The sequence below is a fragment of the Mustela nigripes genome, chromosome 4, assembly GCF_022355385.1.
Source record: "Mustela nigripes isolate SB6536 chromosome 4, MUSNIG.SB6536, whole genome shotgun sequence".
Taxonomy (NCBI): Eukaryota; Metazoa; Chordata; class Mammalia; order Carnivora; family Mustelidae; genus Mustela; species Mustela nigripes.
In genome coordinates this window covers 31,693,627-31,714,598 of record NC_081560.1, presented here as the reverse complement: position 1 = coordinate 31,714,598, position 20,972 = coordinate 31,693,627, and the positions used below count along the sequence as shown (strand labels likewise).

General features: G+C 39.2%; 1 pseudogene; it reads left to right on the top strand.

Annotated features, from left to right (window-relative positions):
• The first annotated feature begins 362 nt into the window (after positions 1-362).
• The window catches only part of LOC132016273 (ubiquitin-like FUBI-ribosomal protein eS30 fusion protein), a 52,717-nt pseudogene continuing 32,107 nt past the window's right edge, over positions 363-20,972 (top strand).

Sequence of the window (20,972 nt, the reverse complement as noted above, 5' to 3'; positions counted from 1 at the left end):
TCCTGTGCCCTCCCCCAGCTGTTAATTCATCAGCGCTCACAAGGTTACCCAAACTCCAGTCTGTTTTGAGATATTCCCTTCCTGTCTTCCCACCAGTTTGTCATCACCCTTAACAGCAAGCTCCATCTAATAAATATTCATGCTGCTCAGCACTGGGCCTTCTTTCCGTCCTCACTTCCCGATCTTCTGTTCTTGGCCTGCTTAGGCCTCCACTCTGTGCTCTAGAACCCAGTAAAGGAGAGTCAGATACCAGCATGTTGATGAATTGGGAAGTCCCGTAGATGTTACTATTCCAAATCGGACCCTTCCCAGCTTCCAAGGCCATAACCAAGGTGCAGGCTGGTGCATTCCAATCACTATCCATGCCGCCTCTTTCACTCAAGGAGGGAGATCAGGCACACATCTCCTATTTCAATCCACAACCCACCTGCCACCAGAGACACCACGTCATTCTCCACCCAAGGCAGTCAGTCCCTGAATCCTTGCTGCCTGGCACATCGCATCAGAAACCTCATTTAGAAGCCAGTGTAAGGCCCCCCTGCAACCTGGCTCAGACGACCCTGTCCCCTGCATTTGTGTCATATTAAATTACCCCCAATATTCATTATTTTATTTAATATTCTATGAGTGGCTGCTGTATGCCAGGCATCTAGGCTCCATAAGAAGTAATTCTGACACTCTTAGAGAAGTGATATCTAGAGCGGATACAGAAAAGTATACAATTAAAGCAGTGATGAGAACTATGGGTGATGGTTAAGAGACAGCCTAGGAGTTCACCAAGCCCCTCTTAGCAATGGATTTCCAGAAGATAACTGGGAAAGGCAAGATCTGAAGGATGAACATATATGATGCCAATGATTTATCAACCAGTTTCTCTCTTTTGAAACAGCTTTTTCTTGGGGCACCTGAGTGGCTCAGTGGGTTAGGCTTCTGCCTTCGGCTCGGGTCATGGTCTCAGGGTCCTTCGATCGAGCCCCATGTCGGGCTCTCTGCTCAGCAGGGAGACTGCTTCCCCACCTCTCACTCTCTGCCTGCCTCTGCATATTTGTGATCTCTCTCTCTCTCTGTCAGATAAATGAATAAAATCTTAAAAAAAAAAAAAAAAAAAAGGAAGAAGAAAGAAACATGTTTTTCTTTCCCTAGAGAATTCTTGACCTTCAAGGTCACGTCTTAAGGCTTTCTCTGACCTCCCCAGGCAGACTGTGTTCTCCCACCTATGACCCCATAACACATCTTCCGTACTCATATTTTGCTCTTACCCTATTGCATCACGGTGACTAATGAAGGTTATGGGTCTCACTCTTACCCAGGAGCTCCATCAAGGCAGAGAATATGTCCATCTTTGTGCCCAATGACATCTGACACATAGCATGTGTTCAAGACAGTTTGATGAATAATAGAATTTAATGAAGAATGAATATGAGTCAACTTTGAGATTTTAAAGATTTATTTCTTTGAGAGAGAGAGAGAACGAGAGGGAGGGAAAGTGCGTGCGAATGTGAGAATGGGTGGAGGGAGAGGGAGAGAGTCCTAAAGCAGAATCCACTGAGTGTGGAGCCTGATGTGGAGCTTGATTTCACAGCCCCGAGATCATGACCCAAGCCAAAATCAAGAGTCGGACACTTAACCAACTGAGGGGCAACCAGGTGCCCCAACTTTGACCTTTTTAAGTCCATGTTAAAATAACTAAGATATCTGTAGGGACATACATTCAGGAGTGTCCCCTACTATACAGAAATCTTTTTAGAGTTTAGAATATAACACATGAGGAAATCAGAAAAAGAAATTATTCCCAGTGGAAATGAACAAGGGAACAAACACTTTCATATATTTGGACACATTTACTAGAGCTGGGCTAATTCAAGCAATGTCTATAATAGCTCCTAAACTGTGAGTTGTTAGACACTGCTTTTCACAGGCTTCAACTGTGAGAGAGGTCAGTATGGACAGCTCAAGGAAGCATCCTGAAGTCACCCGCCATGCCAGCCCACAGCAAAGCCACCCGCAGGCTTCTGGACCACTGTAACGGCACCGATCTTCACCCAGGCCACTGGGGCCACTGTGTATGAAAGAAAGACGACAGGATTTGATAAGCACGTGCGCACACGTGCAAACACGTGGAAACACATACTTTCCAGATAATTTACAATGATCATACCAAAAGCTTAGTATCTATTTTGTTATCTCTTAAATTGCTGGTGGACTTCTCTACAATTTCTGACTTCCATTCTCTAGTGGTGTAGCACATGGACTATTGTGGTCACTAGCAAACTCAAGGTAGCAGAAGATCTATTACCCATGTACCTCCCCCCCACATGTTGTTTTAAAATTCCTTCTGAAATGTTTAGAAGACATTTCTTGTGGAGACTGGCAGGCTATTGTTTGTTTTGCTTTTCCATCTGGCGTTCAGTTAATATACTAATAACCACTCTAATTTCTCTTGCTATCGTATCGATCTTATTTTTCCCGTGGCATGTTTATTTTTACTTGGAGATTGAGAAGCACTGCAGATTAAAGACAATATTTCATTTAGAGCCTCTGCATGTAACGCCACCCAAGGGTTGTTACTTCCTTTGTCATGTGGGCATGGCCAACTCTTAACTCCACTCACTCCACCTGCTTAGCCTTCACTTGGAGGTTAATGTTCATTAGCTTTATATTATACTTCTGTTTATAAATATTATGTTAATAAGTACCACCAATATTGCAAAGCACAGATGGAATATTAAAAGTCAGAGGTAGACGGCTTACAAAAAGAAAAAAACCCTGGCGGAAAAAGGCATGTCTTGTGGGGTCTCTTTTCTCCCATTCACACTTTTCATCTTTCCTGGTGGTTCTGTCGTCTTTCTGGAAGTCACTGAACTTTGCTCTGAAGTCTCAGGGGAGTTTTGCAGGTGAAGAGCTAGGAATTTAGGGACAACTGAGTGAGAGGATAGAAATGTTTGAAGAAAAGTTATAGCAACACAGGTGAAAGGGCTAGAGATACACTTGACAGAAAACTTATTTATGGAGAGAAAGAGTAACTACCCGATAGAGGGGATGATAAAGGCAAAAAATTGTTATATTGCCAAAGACAATGGCCATGAGTTACACTTCTTTTCTATCTCTCCTAGGGTCTTGTGCAGCACTGGGCAATTAGGAGGTGCTCAGTCAATCTTTGCAGATTGATAGAAAGAGATTAGTTTGATGTATGACTCAAGTGAAGCCAACTCAGCGAGTGCTTTCCTCTTTTAAGCCAATTTGTACCATGTATCACGAACTTAATACATTGGCCACCTTGGATCTGTGCCATTGTTACAGGAAACCCTAGAGTCCACATGCTTAGTACATCCCTAGAAGGCAGGCTGTGTAGATGGTAGGTCAGCAAAATGGTTCCTTTGTTCCAGTTTCCTTTGCTAGCCCATCAAAATCTCTAAGTAGCTGCTAGGACTTTCTCTTTCTGTCTGAATAGAAGAACAAGTTCTTCTATTAAGAAGTTCTTAAGCTTTAAGTTCTTAAGCTTTCTCCTCATTATCCCTAAATGCTGCAGATGAAATACTGAAAAAGACCCAAACCCTACCTTCCAGGATATTTGCACACTGCTGTAGGAGCTTAAGGCCCTGACCAAAGCATAGAAGTCTCAGTGAATGTCACAGGATTGAATGAGCTGAAGGAGACAGCTACTTCCTGCCTCCTGAATATCACAATATTTCTTTCTTAACGACACTTAGACTAGAAGAGTGAACTTGAGTCATTCCTCAAAACCCCTCTGTTGAGTGTTCCATTTGGCTTCACATTTTGTTTTGTTTCTTCACATTTTGTTTAATGTAAGGAAATGATTGCCATCAAGAGTAAATTTGCTTTTCAAACACAGTCAAAAGTCATTGAAGTGCAAGTTCCATAAATAAAGTGGCTGTTAAGTCTGGGGAATAGCATTGTTAAGATCAAAATGAAATATAGCTTTGAAGTAATGAGGTCACTGGTAGACTGATCCGGAATGATGCAATAATAATAGAAACTAGTATTTTGAACACTTACTTAGTACCCAGCACTTTGCATGCATTATTTCACTTAATCCTCATTACCACCAAATAATTTGCATACCATTTTTTTCCATCGATTTATTTATTTTTACTTTATTTCCACTTAAAAAATGAGTAGAGAAGCTAAGAAATTTAGGAATGACTCAGACTCTTCAAATCCAGATACACTGGCTGTGGTATGTTGGCTAAAAAAGAGTTCAAAATATGTGATTTAGAATCAGTATATATACATGGTTGCATGAGGTCACGGTTACTATAACTATAAATTTCGAGTATGCATTTAGTAAATAAGCATGGAAGTTTTAATGCATAATCGCAAAGGCAGTGAGGAAAGCAGATGAATGTTATCTCTCAGCTTATCAAGGAAATCTTTATTAATGCAAGACAGGATACAGAAAAAAGAACAAAGAATATACCCTGTATCAAGATTAGAGAATTAATTATCGGATTTTTCTGTTTTCTCTTGATTTTCGTAGAACTTAATAAGGTAAAGCAAGAATACAAAAGTCAATATTCAGAAGTTTTGACTTTTAACTTTTGTTTTTGTTCGCTTTATGATTACCCAGAGGATTGCCAGAATTCACGAGTCCCTGCGCTACCAATGGTCTGTTATAGACCACTTGTATCATGCCTTTCTTTAAAAGAATCAAATTTGAAGACCAATGTAAGGCTAGTAAAACAAACAAACAAACAAACAAACAAATAAAACAAACACAAGCTCAGTAAATTTGGGGAAATATATGGAATCGGGGAAATGTTAAGTTGCTTTTCATTGTCACTAAATGAAATAAACACACCTAACTCTCTGAAAGGTATCTGTGAAGGTAAGCTTGGAAATTATTCCAGGGATAACTGTGAAATGCAGTGTGTGTGTGTGTGTGTGTGTGTGTGTGTGTGTGAAAGAGAGAGAGAGAGAGAGAGAGACAGAATTAATATTCATGGGACCTGTATTACACATATTACCATCCTGTCCATGACAGAAATGCTTCTTTGAATATAGATTTGAGTATCATCTGTAGTTAAATAATTAAGGTACAGTTACTAAATTCATAATGCATTCAGGTACTTTTTAAACATATTTTTAAATGAACAGATTTTTACTGGCAGTCAGAAAAATTAGTGTTGGAATAATCATAAATTGTTGAATCTTTGAAGATAAAAAGCTTGGAAGGGCAAAAAAAAAAAAAAAAAAAAAAAAGAAAATTTAAAAATTAAAAAAAAAAAAAAGATGAAAAAAAAAAAAAAAAAAAAAAAAAAAAAAGGGGCATTTAGTTATTAAATGTGTAAGTCCAGGTACATCAAACAGAAAATCTGGGGGAATCAAAATACTCCTGGGTTTTTCTGACCTTTTCAGGCCCAGAAACTGTAATTCCAACAGCCTAAAGATGTTATTTTGCATGATTTTAGAACTCATTAAGGAAGATAAAAATCTTTTCTTCTGAACTGAACCCTTTATTTTAAATCCCAACCTTTAGATATTATCGAAAGATGTAAAAAAGGGATCCAAAATAGCCCCAGATTTGTTAAAACAGTATAGAAATTTAAATTCTAAGCCCTGACTCAGATCACACATCACTAACATGGCAGTAGATTGTTGGATTTAATTTAGTCTTGGTAGAGAGGGAACAAATCAGCCCGTTCTTTGGCCTGCCCACATGACTCCAAATAGACGGACCACTCCAGTTTCTTTCTTCCCAAATCAACCACTTTTGATAGAACTGTACAACTGTGTCACTGAAGAGCTTCAGGCTTCATTGTTTGCTTCCAGATTAGCCTGTCAAGCTGGAAAATGCTTTTGATAAAAATTTAAAAGAGAAACAGTAAGTTATAAAATCTACTTAAAAAATTTACATATCTCTAACATGCTAATAAGATTGTATTTTAAAAGTTATATGTATATGTTCATAGAAAAAGATACAGAAATATTAAACTGTATGTTAAGTGTAGTTATTCTTTGTAGGTGGGATTGTAGGAAGGGTTTATTCTTTTCTTTGTGGCTTTAAAATTATTTCCCAAGTTTCCTATAAATGCTACTTTTGCAAAGAAGAGGGAAAAAAAAAGCCAAGCATGAAATATTATTTCAAAAATCTGGCATCAAATATAAAAGCTCAAATTAAATATATTCAAATGACTATTGGAGTCTCCTGTATGAACTCTTCCTTCTATCATAGACCTAAAAAATCTGCTCAAATAATTTATACATTTATGAGGAAGATGTGTTCTTTAATGCAAGGTGTCTGGTTTTGTGTTTTTGAATGTAGGCTGTTAATAGTAGAATGACAAGGCTTTTCAAAGATGGCATTCAACACATCAGACTTTAAGCATGAGGGCACCAAATCAGTGCAGCTGATGTAATATGACAAAAATTGTAAGACAAGGGTAACGACAGCCTGGTCTGAGCACATTCTATTTACCCCCCAAAAATGGCCAAGTGCCACCAGGCGCTTCCCTGAAGCTGAACTGTGTCTCTCTATGAAGTGACTTCTCAATTCTGCTTTGAGGGGGCTGGCTTCAAAAAGGTGAAAAAATTCAAAAAGATTTATTTTGCGTAGTTCCAAGCGGGGAGAGTTGGGACCAATGGAGCCAGACCTGTTTAGCTTAAGGAAGAATGCTACAAGAGGCACGGTCAAATCTCTTTCCCTTGGGGGAGGTAAAAAGGTGTCTGTGAGGGCCTGGTCCAGCTGGGGCAGACTGAAGCAATCTCTCCACCAAAACTGGTAACAGTGAAATCAAGAGACCTTGAAGAATAGACCAAGCAGGAACCAAACCTGGTAAGAGTGAGTGGAGTTGCCCCAGTGGAACGGTGAGAAGCAGTAATCAAGGTGGGGCATTAGCGCAGGGAGAGATAATGATGGTGATGAATTAGGATCAAGTTTAGCTACATAATTTGTGGAGCCTGGTGAAAAACGAAAAGTGAAAAATAAAAATACAGAGTCACTTGTTAAAAATTTTTAAGAATTTCAAGATGGCACCAACAGAGTATTAAGTCAAGTTGGGGGTCCTTGTAAGCACAAGGAGCTCTGAAGCTGGTCCTGCACAGGAGGAAGTTTTCATCACCAGGAAATGGGGGTGGTGTTCCTAGGATTATCATCTTTGGATGGTTTTTCCTTGCTACCTCACCCAGAAGTAGTATGGAGACACGGGATGCATTAAATGACAAGGACAAAGAAGAGATGGCTGTTCAAAATGATTTGGCAAGTATGATAACAGGAAATATTCAAACAGAGGCTGCATATTACAGAGAAAATTCAAGCACTGAGTATTTAGATATCTTCAAGAACTTCAAGATCCTTTCCTCTCAGCATCAAGAGCTCTATGCTAGGTTTGTGGGGCTTAAAATCATTTGAAAGTATCCTTTCAGCTATGGGGTCTATAAATCCCGAGTTTTCCATGTATTTCCAATTTCAGTTGTTTTCATTCTCACCAGTGTTATACTTACTTGTCAGCCAGCTCTATCTCAGAAGCACAGATGCTCTAACACAACACTCTTTACTGACCTGCTTAGCCCAGTAGATAGGCCCCAGAGAACTTTCACACCAATTCCCTCATATCTCGACATAAAAAGCAGGAAGAGTACATTAGATTCTACTTCCCTGCTCAACTGGGGTCAAGTCTTCTTCCTGTTTTTTTTCTTCTATAAGAATACTTACAAAATGCATAGAATTCATTTTCTTCACTGTTTATCTCCTCGTGGTAGAATGTATAAATCCTTCTCAGTCCCCTTTCCTCCCTGCCTCTCTGTGTTCATGTTCTTGGTCACATGAAGTTGCATTCCTTCCCGTTAAAAGTGGGAATATATTTCTCCTGTTTCATTGATGGTGAGATGCACTATGTGGCTTATTTTGTCCATGGAACATGAGTGGGAATAGTGTGCCAGCCCCAAGGCTTGACCTGACATTGTGTGTGGCCATTGGCCTCTTCTGTTAATGCCATGAGAACAGGCTCCAGGTAGCCCACTGGTCATGGGGCTGGAACAAAAGACTTGTGAAGTAGACCTGAGCCCATGCTGCAGCTTGGGACTAAGCCCACTAAGCCAAGCTTCAATCAGCTAAGTTTAAAGCAATTTATAGGTATATGAGCAAGAATAAATACTTACTGTTGTTTTAAGCCACAGGTTTATTTTGTAGCATTATTGTAACAAAAACTGACTGATAGACTCCTCAACTCCCTGACTCTTTCATACTTTAAATCAGTTAAGGGATGGTGAATGTTGAACCAGTCATATCAGCTGTGAAGAGTTTTGGAGTTAAGTCCTGAAGTAGGTGTTCCTGGATGACACAGCAGTCCACTGTTAAACTCAGAGCCTTCTTCTACCAGATGGGGATAATAAGATGCACAACTTCTTGTGGTTCTTATGGAGATGGAATGAAACAATATACCTCAAGTTCTCAGCACAGTATCTGAGGTATACTAAGAGCACAGTAATTGTCAAGTGTTACTGAGGTTAGCCTTGAGGAAATACAGAATGGCCAAGCAAGTACATCTAGAGGGGAATGGATATTTAAAATTGGAATTACCTCAAGAGGCTCAAACAATAACTGAGGTCACATCAAACATAATTGAAAGGAATCAACAATGGAAAAAAAATAGTGTCAGGTGAGAAGGATTAAGGAAGAATACACCTCATATTTTCTGAAACTAGAACAATGATATCGCTGTGACAGTAATAGCTAGATCCTGCAATCTACGGGTTTCACCAGAAGTGAGAGAGAAAAGGCAAACTTGTTCTAGGACCCATTATTATTTACCATGGCACAATGAGTAAAATGAACAGATGGCCAATTATTTCTGCAACTGCAATAAATAGAGTGTTTTTATTGCGGGGAGGGTGAGTTGAGATCAGCCATCCATCCTGCTTATATACTGTTGGGAAAGGCCAATGAAAACTTTGACATGGTAGAGGTTAGATTCAACTAACATCAAAATTTCTGTTCTTGAAAAAAAAAATTTGTTCCTGGTTCACATAAATATCATAATTTTTCTTTTTCAATAATTTCTGTTACTGATTTATCAAGGGCATCTGTGCCTTAAACATGGTTTGATTCTTTTCCATCAATCATTTTATCTTAATTGATTTTTTTGACTGTGAAGTGAGATAATGCAGGTGGAAAAGAGCTTTGCAAAGTGTAAAGGGACATGCTTACTGGTTGATTTTATTTAAACTGAATTGTGCAGGGAACTAAGCATGCTTACTTATTGTGAGATGTCAAACCTGGGCTTAGAACTTGGTAACAAAACCAAGGGAAATGTAAACGGCTGACTAGGGTGGGTTGGGAGCAGGGGAATAACCTTTTGTTCCCATACCACTCCCTGAAAGGATAGAGATCGAAACAGGAGAACAGATAAAGGAAAAGTAAGCTTCAGAAGTGCTTGTTTTTTTCTCCCAAGGGTGTTCCCGCCTGAAAGAGTGCCCAACCACCCTTTATCCCTTTATTTTAATGAAAGCAAAATATGACTTGCTACTTGGACAGCAAACCATTCCTACTGTTTCTTTTGCAATTTCCATTCCTCTTTGCAGGGTCCTAAGCCTTAAAATTGTCTTAGAGGTTTAGTCAACAAAAATGACCTAAGCTCAGGACACAGTCTGTCCTCATCTTCTCTGGCCGCTCATAGATGGCGTGCAGTCCCCAGAGAAGGCAAGTGAGGAAGAAAGTCACCTTGGAAGATTTGTTACCTGTCATGGTACCCCAAGGAGATGAGGAAGAGTCAAAAGTGGGGCTACTGGTTCCACTTCATATCAGCTCTATGATCATAAACAATTCGGGTTCCTGATCCACTAAAAATGGGGTAACAATAATACCTACTTCATGGGGTTGTTATGGGCATAAAGTAAGATAACTCACGAGAAGACTGCAGCCCAGGGCTTGACTGACTGTGCTCACTTAGCATTAGCATTATTAGAGTCACTCTGTGGTGAAGAGGAGAACAGGGTATCTAGAGGGGATTGGGGGAGGTGGGAGAGATGGCAGAAGTCCTTGTGAGCTGCTACAGACAAACGACTTAATTGAAACTAATTAATTGAAACTAATTCCAATTTTGTGAAAACCTAGGTTTAAGTTCTTCTGTACTATAATGGAAGCAAATACTAAATAAACTTATAGTATGCATAAGTTACAGGGAGAGGGGTGCGTGGGTGGCTCAGCCTTCAGCTCAGGTCATGATCTCAAGGTCCTGGGATGGAGCCCCCTGTTGTTGGGGGTGTCTGCCCATGTTGTGGAAGTCTGCTTCTACTTCTTCCTTTGGTCCCCAACTCTTGCTCTCTCACTCTGTCTCTCTCAAATGAATAATTTAAAATCTTAAGATATAGGGAGAATGATTAAGAGGGGGGAAAGGTAGAGGGAGATACTGTTTTTAAGGACAGGGAAGAATAGACCTAGTCTTATCTATTGGGTGATATATTACACTAGTCTTATCTATTTGATAATGTAACCTAAATAGATGGGTTCACTTCACTGCATTGATTTCAAAGAGACAAAATCTCCTTTTTAATATGTCAGCCCAGGGTACCTTTCTATCTATCGATTCACAGATTTTAGTGATATTTTCCTGTAAACATACCATCTTGTACTACCGAGCTACAGAACACAGCATTTTTAAGTCCCTTCTAGAGAAAAAACTCGGCACAGATCCAAAGAAATCATTCTCAAATCATACTGCCAGTGACTTCACTGTATGAAGCTTTATGAAGTAATTTTGACAAACTATGTCCTAGCATATCTGTGCAAATGATTTTCAAATACATTTAGGGCTACGGATATTAGTTGGGCCCAGAAAGTAAATCAACTCCATCCTCTCTCTTCCTAAGAAAATGAATGTCCCCCCCCATCCCCTGCCCCATCTTTGGTGTCAGATTACCCGTGTCGCCTGCCAGCAAACACAACCAGATCTGGCTGGGCCTTCCATTTTATCGTCTGCCCATATGGGCAAAGGCTTCAGGAATCATGGAGAGATGTCACACTGAAATGTGTTTATTAGCCTGCCCGCCTGGGGAGAGTTCTCTGGTGGTGTCCTGTCTTGCTGCAGCTGTGATTTCCAAGGCAGTAGTGACACACAGTGAAATCAGCTCCAGGCCAACGGCTTCCGCTTGCCCAGGCATGGCATGAAGAGCATTCAGGCTTGGGTCACAGCCCTGCTCACTCTCTGCTTCCTCACGGAGTCAGAGGCAAAAGGCCAGCAATGTCATCATCTCTCAGCCATGGCTCCAGAAACTTCGGGACATCTTTGTGTAGTACTCTGCTGGGGAAATCTCTTCACTCCTGCTGTTAAAATATGCCTCTTTTTTTCTGCCAAAAATATGTGTTCAAGCCCTTCTAAAGTAGAGCTGAGGATTACAAAGTTTCTTTCCTAAGCACCTTTTATCCTTAGACCACTCTTTTGAACTAGAGGATAAATTTGAAACAGGATAAAGAAGGAGGCAGATAAAATAGAAACAGGAAAGATACCAGGAATTTGGCAGCCAAATAGTCGGTGCTCAAATATAATTTTAAACATCTTGATCTTAGATGTTAGGTGCAAAATACATTATCTGGCTTTTTCCCTTCTTTTTCAAAATGTAGCTCTCCCTCGCAGGACATAATCTTTGCCTGGGTTATTTCATGGGGGAAAAATCTCCACAGAGCCAGCTTAGAAATAGAATGTGTGGGCAGGAGGGGGGAGGAAACCAGAAATAAGGCCCTCAGGGTGAATCTCTGGGTCTTTGGGCCTGCCTGGTTCATGGTATATGTACTGTGTCACATGTAGTTACTGCACCAAGAGATTTGTAGGTAACCTTTAATGATCTCATGCATTTACAAATTTAAATATAACCAAACAACTGGCTCTTGTTCAACTGTAGCAAAAGACTTAGGGAAAGTTATTCCTAGCACGAGCCTCGGGATTTCAGCAAGTTTGATTTGTGAAACGCCTCCTAAATTGACAAAATACGTGGTGACCAAAGCAGGGGTGACTTTTGTAGTTAGAGCCCTGCATATTTGACGAGATCTATCAATTCATTTCCTCACCTCAAAATTACAATGAATATGTTTATACTTGAATAGACAGGAAGCCTTGGTGATAGCCAAGGGGCTGAATTCAACCTACAGATGTATTTTGTTCAGTCTGTACACTGTTAGAAATCTTTTAGAGAAGCATTTTATAATTGGGAGAGTACACAAAAAAATCCGTATTTGTGGCTTCTCTTAAATATTGGCCAATCTTGGGGCTATAGTCCCACATGGAAAAATCTGCATGAAACCTTAGGAGGAATATATTATTTTTTTAAATAGTTTATTTATTTATTTGACAGGGAGAGAGAGAGAGAGAGAGATCACAAGTAGGCAGAGAGGCAGGAAGAGAGAGAAAGGGAAGCAGGCTCCCTGCCAAGCAGAGAACCCAATGTGGGGCTCGATCTCAGGACCCTGAGATCATGACCTGAACTGAAAGCAGAGGCTTAACCCACTGAGCCACCCAGGTGCCCCAGAAGAATACATTCTTTTGGTATGTCATAGTGCTCACACACAGTATGTCATAGTGTCATAGTGGAATTTTCTATTCCACTGAAGCCAGCCCAAAGCACTCATTATTGTCACCTACAAGGTCCCCGCAGAATTTGAATTTATGACTTCTAATACAAATGACCCATAAACAGACTAAAAATTAACTTCTCAGTAAGTTATTGTATAGATAGTGAATTATTTTCTGCATTTCTTAGTGGTTTAACAGATACATGAAGTGTGAGTGAATGTGTGTGTACACACACACACACACACACACCATAGTTAAAAGGACACTAAAATGAGAACTAAAAGATATGTTTTTTCTTTCAGTCCTGGCTCTGACAGTAAACGAGATGCATGACTTGGATCATTCTCTGTATTATTTTTAGGCCTAAAAGACTCATCTGTAAAATGAACCTAGAGAGCCTCCTAACTTCCCTCCTAATCTTCTACTCTCTGCACCCCACCCCTTACATTATTTAGGAAAATTTATTTTGGGACTTTGGTGATCCAATTTGATTTCCTTTATGATTAAAACTCATGGCATTAGAGGACTAGCCTGAAAACAAAATTAGGATTCAGCCCTTTCATTTTAGAGATAGGAAAAACTGATGGCTTGGAGAGATCACTTAAATAAATACCACAAAAATATGTGATAAATGCAAACAGAGATGTTCAAAATGCTGTGTCACTATGGAGAAGCAAGCAGCCATTATCTGCTTTGTGAAAAGCATGTCTTTTCTTGTGCTTACTATATTACCTGTAGGAGGACATTCTGTGAGCCCCAGGGCTGGGAGGAGATTTAGAAATGACCCCAGCCAGACCCATGACCCAGTAATGTGATCTGGAACTTAGAGTGACAGGTTTAAAATTACTCTTTCCTGAACTTCTATTGTACTGACTTGTATTATTTGGGTCTGTGTCTTTCTTCCCTGCTAGGCAGCAGTGAGCCTCTAGGAGTAAGCACCTCTCACCTTTTAATTTCCAACCCCATTTCACATTCCCAGCATGGCGCATTGCACAAAGTATTTAGTAAATGCTTGCTAAATCCAAAGAGAAACTTCCACATCTATAAACCATGCAGAGATTTTTCAACTGGCACAAATAATTAACAACATGATACCATAAATGGGCTTGATAACCAATAACAGTAGATTAGCTATGCCCTGAGTGATGCATCTCATTCCACTGCACATGAGTTCAGCTCAGTAAATCTGTACTGTGCATCTACTATATGCAAAATAGATACTAAATGCTTTAGGGCAAAACTTCCTAAACCTGGTGATCATCAGCATATATAGACTTGGAAATTATAACCCCAGAGATTCTGATATAATGAATTTAGGCTTGCAGTTTCTATGTGTGTTTTAAGTTCTCTGATTCTGATCATTAGTCGGGTTTGGGAAATATGAAGCAACATATAAGCAAGTCTTAACTGCAGATTATGTACTTTGTTTTAAATTTGTGATCTAAATTCCAGGACCTTAGTTACCTCCTAATCTAAAATCAGCCATAAATTCATTAGTGTCTATGAAGTTTAGAACAAATGAGTAAAAAACATAAAATTAAATTACACAAAATGTTAAATATCTATCTCTGTAGCTTGCAATAGTCTACTTTTTTTTTCTTATCAAGATAATTCAGGAATATTAGTAGTAGCAATTGAAGAGGACCACTTCCTTATCTCTTGAGAAAAAATACTCAATTACCATGGTAACCACCGAGATGGGACAAGATTTCTCCTTAGAGGCAGAGAACAGAACCAAGCATCGGTTGGGGTAGAGGAGTCCTAACTACCCACAAGTGATGCTTTTAGCTGTATTTGCACAAACTTAGGTCATTTTAGCTAAGACTTCTAAATTAAGAAGTTTTGAACACTTGTCATAGTAGCTTCCCACATCGACTACCCATATGTGGGTTTTGTGTATTCATATTAGCAGATTTGAATATTTTTATTAAATCACCTAGTCAAGCAAATCAGTTTTAGTATGTACAACAAAAAAGGAATAAAAGTTGATGAAATACTCTTTCTTTATAATAGTGATAATTATAAAGACAACTTCCATTTAATGAGGACTCACTATACCAAATACTCTATTGTGTCATTCTTTCTTTATTGCAGCACCATAAAGTATTATTTTCACATCTTATAGAAGAGGAAATCTAATTTCAGAGGGTTAAATATATTTATCCACCATCATAGAACTAGCAAATAGTAGAGTTAAGATGAAATCATGCTGACTCAAGAATCTTGTCCCCTAAAATAAAAACACAACTTATACTACATAGATAGGAACTGTGGCCTTCCTAGCCCCTTTTTCTCTCTCAAAGGACACCAGAATCTCTCTGTGGAAAAATATGCACAGTACTGCATTGTCCTCAAAGGTTACTAACTACAATCTTGACAGGCCTTCAACTTATTCTCAAATATCTTTAATTTATTGCTATTTTGCAGGTAAGCCGTCATGCAACAAACATTATTATGTTATTACCAAGAGCCAGGAATGTATTTGTTACTGAAGATACAAAGGCATAAGGCAGCCTCTGTACCAAAGAAGTTCATAATCTAGTAATAGAGAAATAAATAAATAATGCCAATATAATATGTAGGAATTGCACAAAAGAAAACTGTTCGCAAAGGTGGGGGTGGTCAGGGAAGCCATCACATCAACGCTTTGAACTGGATCTGGTAGTGAGTAGGATTGGTAGGGAGATGGGAGAATGACACTGTAAGCTGTGGGAACCACACTGGTGCAAGAACACAGTCATGAAATCACTTGATGTTGGGAGTCTGTTGGCTTAGGGTTTAGTTGGGAATGGAAGGAGAGGGAAGAATGAGATTGCAGAACTAGGTAGCAACTAGTGGCTTATCAACTACTATTATTACACTCACTTTTTACTTACTCAGCACTGTATGCCTGGCAGTGTCTCAAGTACTTTATGTACATTATTTCATGAGGAAGTTCACAGTTGAAGAAATCACAACTCAGGTAGATGAATGATTTGCCTAGATCATGCAGCTTGGATAAGGTAGAATTTGAGCTCAGATTTTATTTGTCTCCAAGCATGAATTTCTTTTCCATCTACCACACATAGATATTTGGAGATTATTTCTCCGTAAGCAATGAGGAGCTGCTCGAGAATTTCTAACTACCATGTAATATGCAGTGCAATGAAATTTGAATTTTGGTAGGAGCTCTTTGGCAGCAATAGAGAATGAATTGTGACCCATGACTAGAAGACCAATTAAGAAGTTATTACAAGGGTCCAAGTGAGAAGAAATGAGATCCTAGCCCAGTGGTTTTCATAATTGACTGTCTAATGGAAGCTTTTAAAAAAATATATAATGGTTGGGTCCAAGAGATTCTATTTTAATTGGTCCCAAATGAACCCTGAGCAATGGCATTTTTAAGACTCTCCAGATGATTCTATTATGCAGTCAGAGTTGACAACTATTGACCTTGGCCGAGTCAATGACACTGGGATTTTCTTAATGCTCTTGGGTAATGCTAATGTGAAGCTTGGGTTAAGAACCTTTAGTACCTTTATGAACCTTTCAACTAATAGATTTCATTCAAGTTAGAAAGTAGATTTTTCTGGGTTATTTAGAATGTCCATAAAATGCCTTCCTTTTATTAGAGGATAAGCAAAAAGCATTGCACATGTTAATACTTTTGAAAGCAATGTGCTTTTAGTAAAAATTTCATATATAAAATTCTAGACGTTAAAGCCAGAGGCCATAGTTTTTGACTTTTCAGGCAGAAATGAACTCTCTGAATTGCAGTTCATGGTAACAGAGTCTACTCAGAAAGACCTATGCCTGGTAATATAGCAAAAAGAATTTAATGTGCACACCAGTTTAAAAGTATTGGGGGGGCACTTGGGGTGCTCATTTGCCTAAGTGTAGACTCTTTTTTTTCACTTATTTTTTAAAAAGATTTTATTTATTTATTTGACAGAGAGAGAGAGAGAGAGAGAGAGAGATCACAAGCAGGCAGCAGCAGGCAGAGAGAGAGAGAGGGGAAGGAGGCTCCCTGCCGGGCAGAGAGCCTGTTGCAGGGCTCTATCCCAGGACCCTGAGACCATGACCTGAGCCAGATCCAGAGGCAAAGGCTTAGCCCACTGAACCACCCAGGAATCCTAAGTGTTGACTCTTAATTTAGGCTCAGGTCATGATCTCAGGGTCCAGATTGAGCTGCGTGGGGCTCTGTACTCAGCAGGGACTCTGCTTCTCTCCCTCTGCTTCCCTTTTTGCTCCCCTCCACCTCATGTGTGTGGATGCATTCTCTCTCTCTCTCTCAAAATAAATAAAATCTTTAAAAACAAACAAACAAACAAACAAATAAAAGTGTTGCAAGAGCTGAAAGGGAAAATGGGCCAGGCAGACACCCCAGGGATGGGATAAAAAGAAGCTACACACCACATATGGAAATGGAGGACAAAAGTAGGAAATATTTCTATTGACACACAGTTCTACTGCCTGAACTGCCTTTGAGAGCTGGGGTCTCGGAGGCAGTAACTGACTGGCTAGAGCTGGGGCCACAGAGACGTAGCCACTATTGGAGATGATTTTATTTATTTAAATTTTTTTTTTTAAGATTTTATTTATTTGACAGACAGAGATCACAAGTAGGCAGAGAGGCAGGCAGAGAGAGAGGAGGAAGCAGGCTCCCTGCAGAGCAGAGAGCCCGATGTGGGGCTCAATCCCAGGACCCTGAGATCATGACCTGATGATAAAGGACCTGACCACCGCAATCGCCCCTGGAGATGCTTTTTAAAGCTAAGAGGAGAAGGAGAAAACCCTGGCTCTTTCTTTCCACTTCCTCTCCAATCTCACACCTGTCCCTCCCATTGGCTGAAGGGGATAGTTGGAAAGAGATCTTGGGATGCATACTTTACAGGACTTTTCACTCTGCAATACACTGCAGAGCTCGAGGTCATGGATGGATCTGAAAGCAAACAGGTAATGACCAGGGCTAGGATGCTGAGCCAGATTTATCTTAGATTCTGGCTGTAGATACATTCCACACCTACTGTGAAGTATATGTGGTATAGAATACAAAATAACTGGAAAGTACTGGGAGTTTTCCTTTTATTCCAGGTACATAGGAACAATTTTTCTAGAGACATGTGTTAGTAATTGTTCTGACATTATCAGCTTCTCAGCTAAGTTCACATTTACAGAATATATCCCAATATAAACATGTGGAAAATATATTTGACATGAATAAAGGAAAGCTACAGATTACAAAAAGGAGGCAACTTTGGATAAGTGTAGTCTCCATGTGCAGAGTTTTACTGACACTGAACAGTTAGCAGTAGGGTAACAGCTGCATTGAGGGTGCTATTTTCAGAGAAGTGGTAAGTCTTACTTCCACAAGCCAATTTGCAAGAGTAACATTTAGAAGAACAATTTTTTTCCCCACTTAAATTCTACCTTGGCTACATGAACTGAAAAGTAATTAGGAGTGGAATTGTCTTTATGCAAACCTGACACTGAGGGGGCCATATGGGCTTTTCAATTCCAGGATTAACTTTCTACCTATTGGTGGCCATCTATACTATCTAGAAGGGTCTTGCTTATTCCAAAACAGCATCCCTGGTTAAGACAGAGGAGTCTGGTCCCAGATGGCCCATCTGAGGGGAACACTGATGAGAGGCACACCTTGATGGATTTGGACTAAGCCTTGGATAGAGATCCAACAACTCCACTGCATCATTCTCCTAAGGAAGGATTAATCTGAGTCAGATGAAAAAACAGATGATTTTCTCATCCCCCTTTGAACTTTAAGAAGATTAGAAAGAACAAGGTAAATCTGGAAGCATAGTAATTTAGTCTTAGTAATCTATTCATGAGTCTATTCTGATTGAGAGGACTGTTAAAATGGATTTAACCGGTGATTTTACAGTGGTTTCTTTTTTCTAAAATGGAATTTCTCCACAACTTCGTAGTCTGCTTTCTTAAAGTACAAATAAGTACAATCAAGGCCTCAAAAATCCTCGCATCAAGATAAACAAGGCCTATTCCCAGTCCATTACACATACACCATTTGTCTGGCCTATACCTTTGTGTAGCTCTTCAAGAAAGCATTTTCTCATGAGCAGTTTCAAACAAAGCCAGAACTTTGAATCACTTAGGTTAGTCTGAAAATATGTCAGTCCTTTATCATCTTCTTTTGGGGCATGCAGTATCTCCTTTAAATCTTGGCTTCCAAGAAGAGAGAAGAGTCCTTGTCTTGGCAGGTTCCTTTTCTTTGCCTAGACTTGACCAGGAGTGATAACAGGCAGAGGCAGTAGGCCCACTTGTTTCCCTGGCAGGATTATTATGTTCACTTAAAACGTGAAGAGTTGCAAGCTAGTACGAGAACTTTCTTGCGTGGGGTGTGTCTAGGTTTTGCATACTAGATGCTAATGGCGTATGATTTCCCTGGGATACCTGATATGGTCCAACCAAACAAATATCTATGAGGGTTTTTTGTTTGTTTTCCTGTTTGTTGTGATTCTCATTTCCGTGAGGTAAAAGGTAAGGTTTTAGAATACTTAAATGTTATGTTGTTAAAGATTTTAATCAATTGATTTGGGTAAACTCCCCCTCATCTTTCACCTGCTCCTGCACTGTGGGGAGTGACAAGGACAAGATCAGAATTGTATGCCCAAGAATTTACCGATTCTTTTGTATAGCAAGACCTATGGCGTGGGACTCTCTGTCACAGACAATGGAAACAGGCAATCCCCACTGAGGAGTGAAATCATTTGGAAGTTTCTCTGTAACAAAATATAATCAGCTGTCCTGCAAGGATAATCTTCTCTTCATCTAGAAATGTACATATTTGTAGAAAACCTGTAGCCATTTTTATCTTTATTCTCTCTTTTGACCCCATCCAGGTTGCATGGAGATAGTTCCTAATTCGGTGTGGAAATTAGGTTTTTTATATGCACTTTCTTTTACACATGTGACATTGTAATAAAGAAGTGGTTTGTTGTCCTCAATAATCTCATTTGACTCCAACATATTTTTTTTTGAGATAATTTCCTCGCTAGCTGGCTGTATTCTACATGTGTGCAAACCATATTATGCTTCTCTAATCTAAATTATGCAAAAAAGACGACCCTTACTTTCCACTCTACTTTATAGACATTCGTTTTTATTAAATTGATGTGAATATATCATCCTTAAACTTTTGATTCTGTTCTCATTTTAAATTTCTTTCTCCTTAGATTTTACAGTCTGCTTCTTTCTAAAACATTATTTGAAATTGACATATTAATGCATTGTATGGCAAATTTTCCCCGCATTATTTTATTCTTTACCCTCCAACATCCTCTCATTATTTCCCATACTTTTTTTTTTTTTTTTAACTTCATTTCCACTAGTTCAGGGGATTCAGCCATAGCATTGCATCTTAAGGACTGGGAAATTTTTGATCAGTAAATCAGCTTAATGACCAAGAAACTATACAGACCAATCTATATTTTAGTCATTCACAGTAGAATGACAAGTCAAAGAGCTGTGGGAAGTCACTGTTATAAGTTACACAACACAATACTGGGAATCCATTAGACTTTAGCAGACATTCTTAAATTAATTAGTTCAAAACTACCACCCTTTCAGAACCATGGACAGCTATATCAAATCGGGGCTGAGCTCAAAAATTGGAAATGTATAATGAAATATCTAAAGGCTCTTAATTATGTAGCCTTGCTTAATGCTTTAAAGTTTTAAACATCTCAGTTATCCTTAGTTAGGAAGATTATATAGGGCATTGGGGTCTGAGCTAGCCCTTCAGAAATCTTGCCTAGGAACATAAGGTAGGAGCCTTCTAACAGTATATTGGTCAAGCACATCACTATCCTAGAGCCTTCATGGCTGAGGAGACTTGTCTGAGGGATCTTCATATATTTGTATCTGTCTCAAAGAGACTAGTTTCCTGGGAAAGTTTAGTGACCCTTGGCTTTGACCTCATGTTGGTAAATGTTGAGGCTAGGTAACTTATCTTAATAGAATATCATCATTCTATGCAATTATGTGTGAGTACATTAGAAAAGGTAAAGAGAAGAGAATATAGAAGTGGGAAGGGTGAAAAATGTGTGAGTAATCTTGAAGAGGTAGTTAGACATCTGTGGTCAATTTGATCTAGGGTGTCATGGGAGCCAGTGAAAGTAAAAAAGAAAAATGTAGTCATGGCAATATGCAAAGAAATGTTATTTTACTTCTGTCATTAGATATATGAATATTTTACTTTTAGAGAAAAATCATCCTGTATGGTATTTATTAGGTTCTTCCCTGGTTTTCTGGTAAACTTTCACTGCCCAAGATAAAATGTGAGCACAAAGGACCTGGATTAGGTTCTTGGCATATTCACCCAGCTTTTTACACTGTATTTCTATTATGCACCCTCTTGCCCTTCTCTTTTCTGTCCAACCTTCCCACTGTCATTATATTTTTGTGAGTTTTTTTTTTATTGGGAATGTTCCC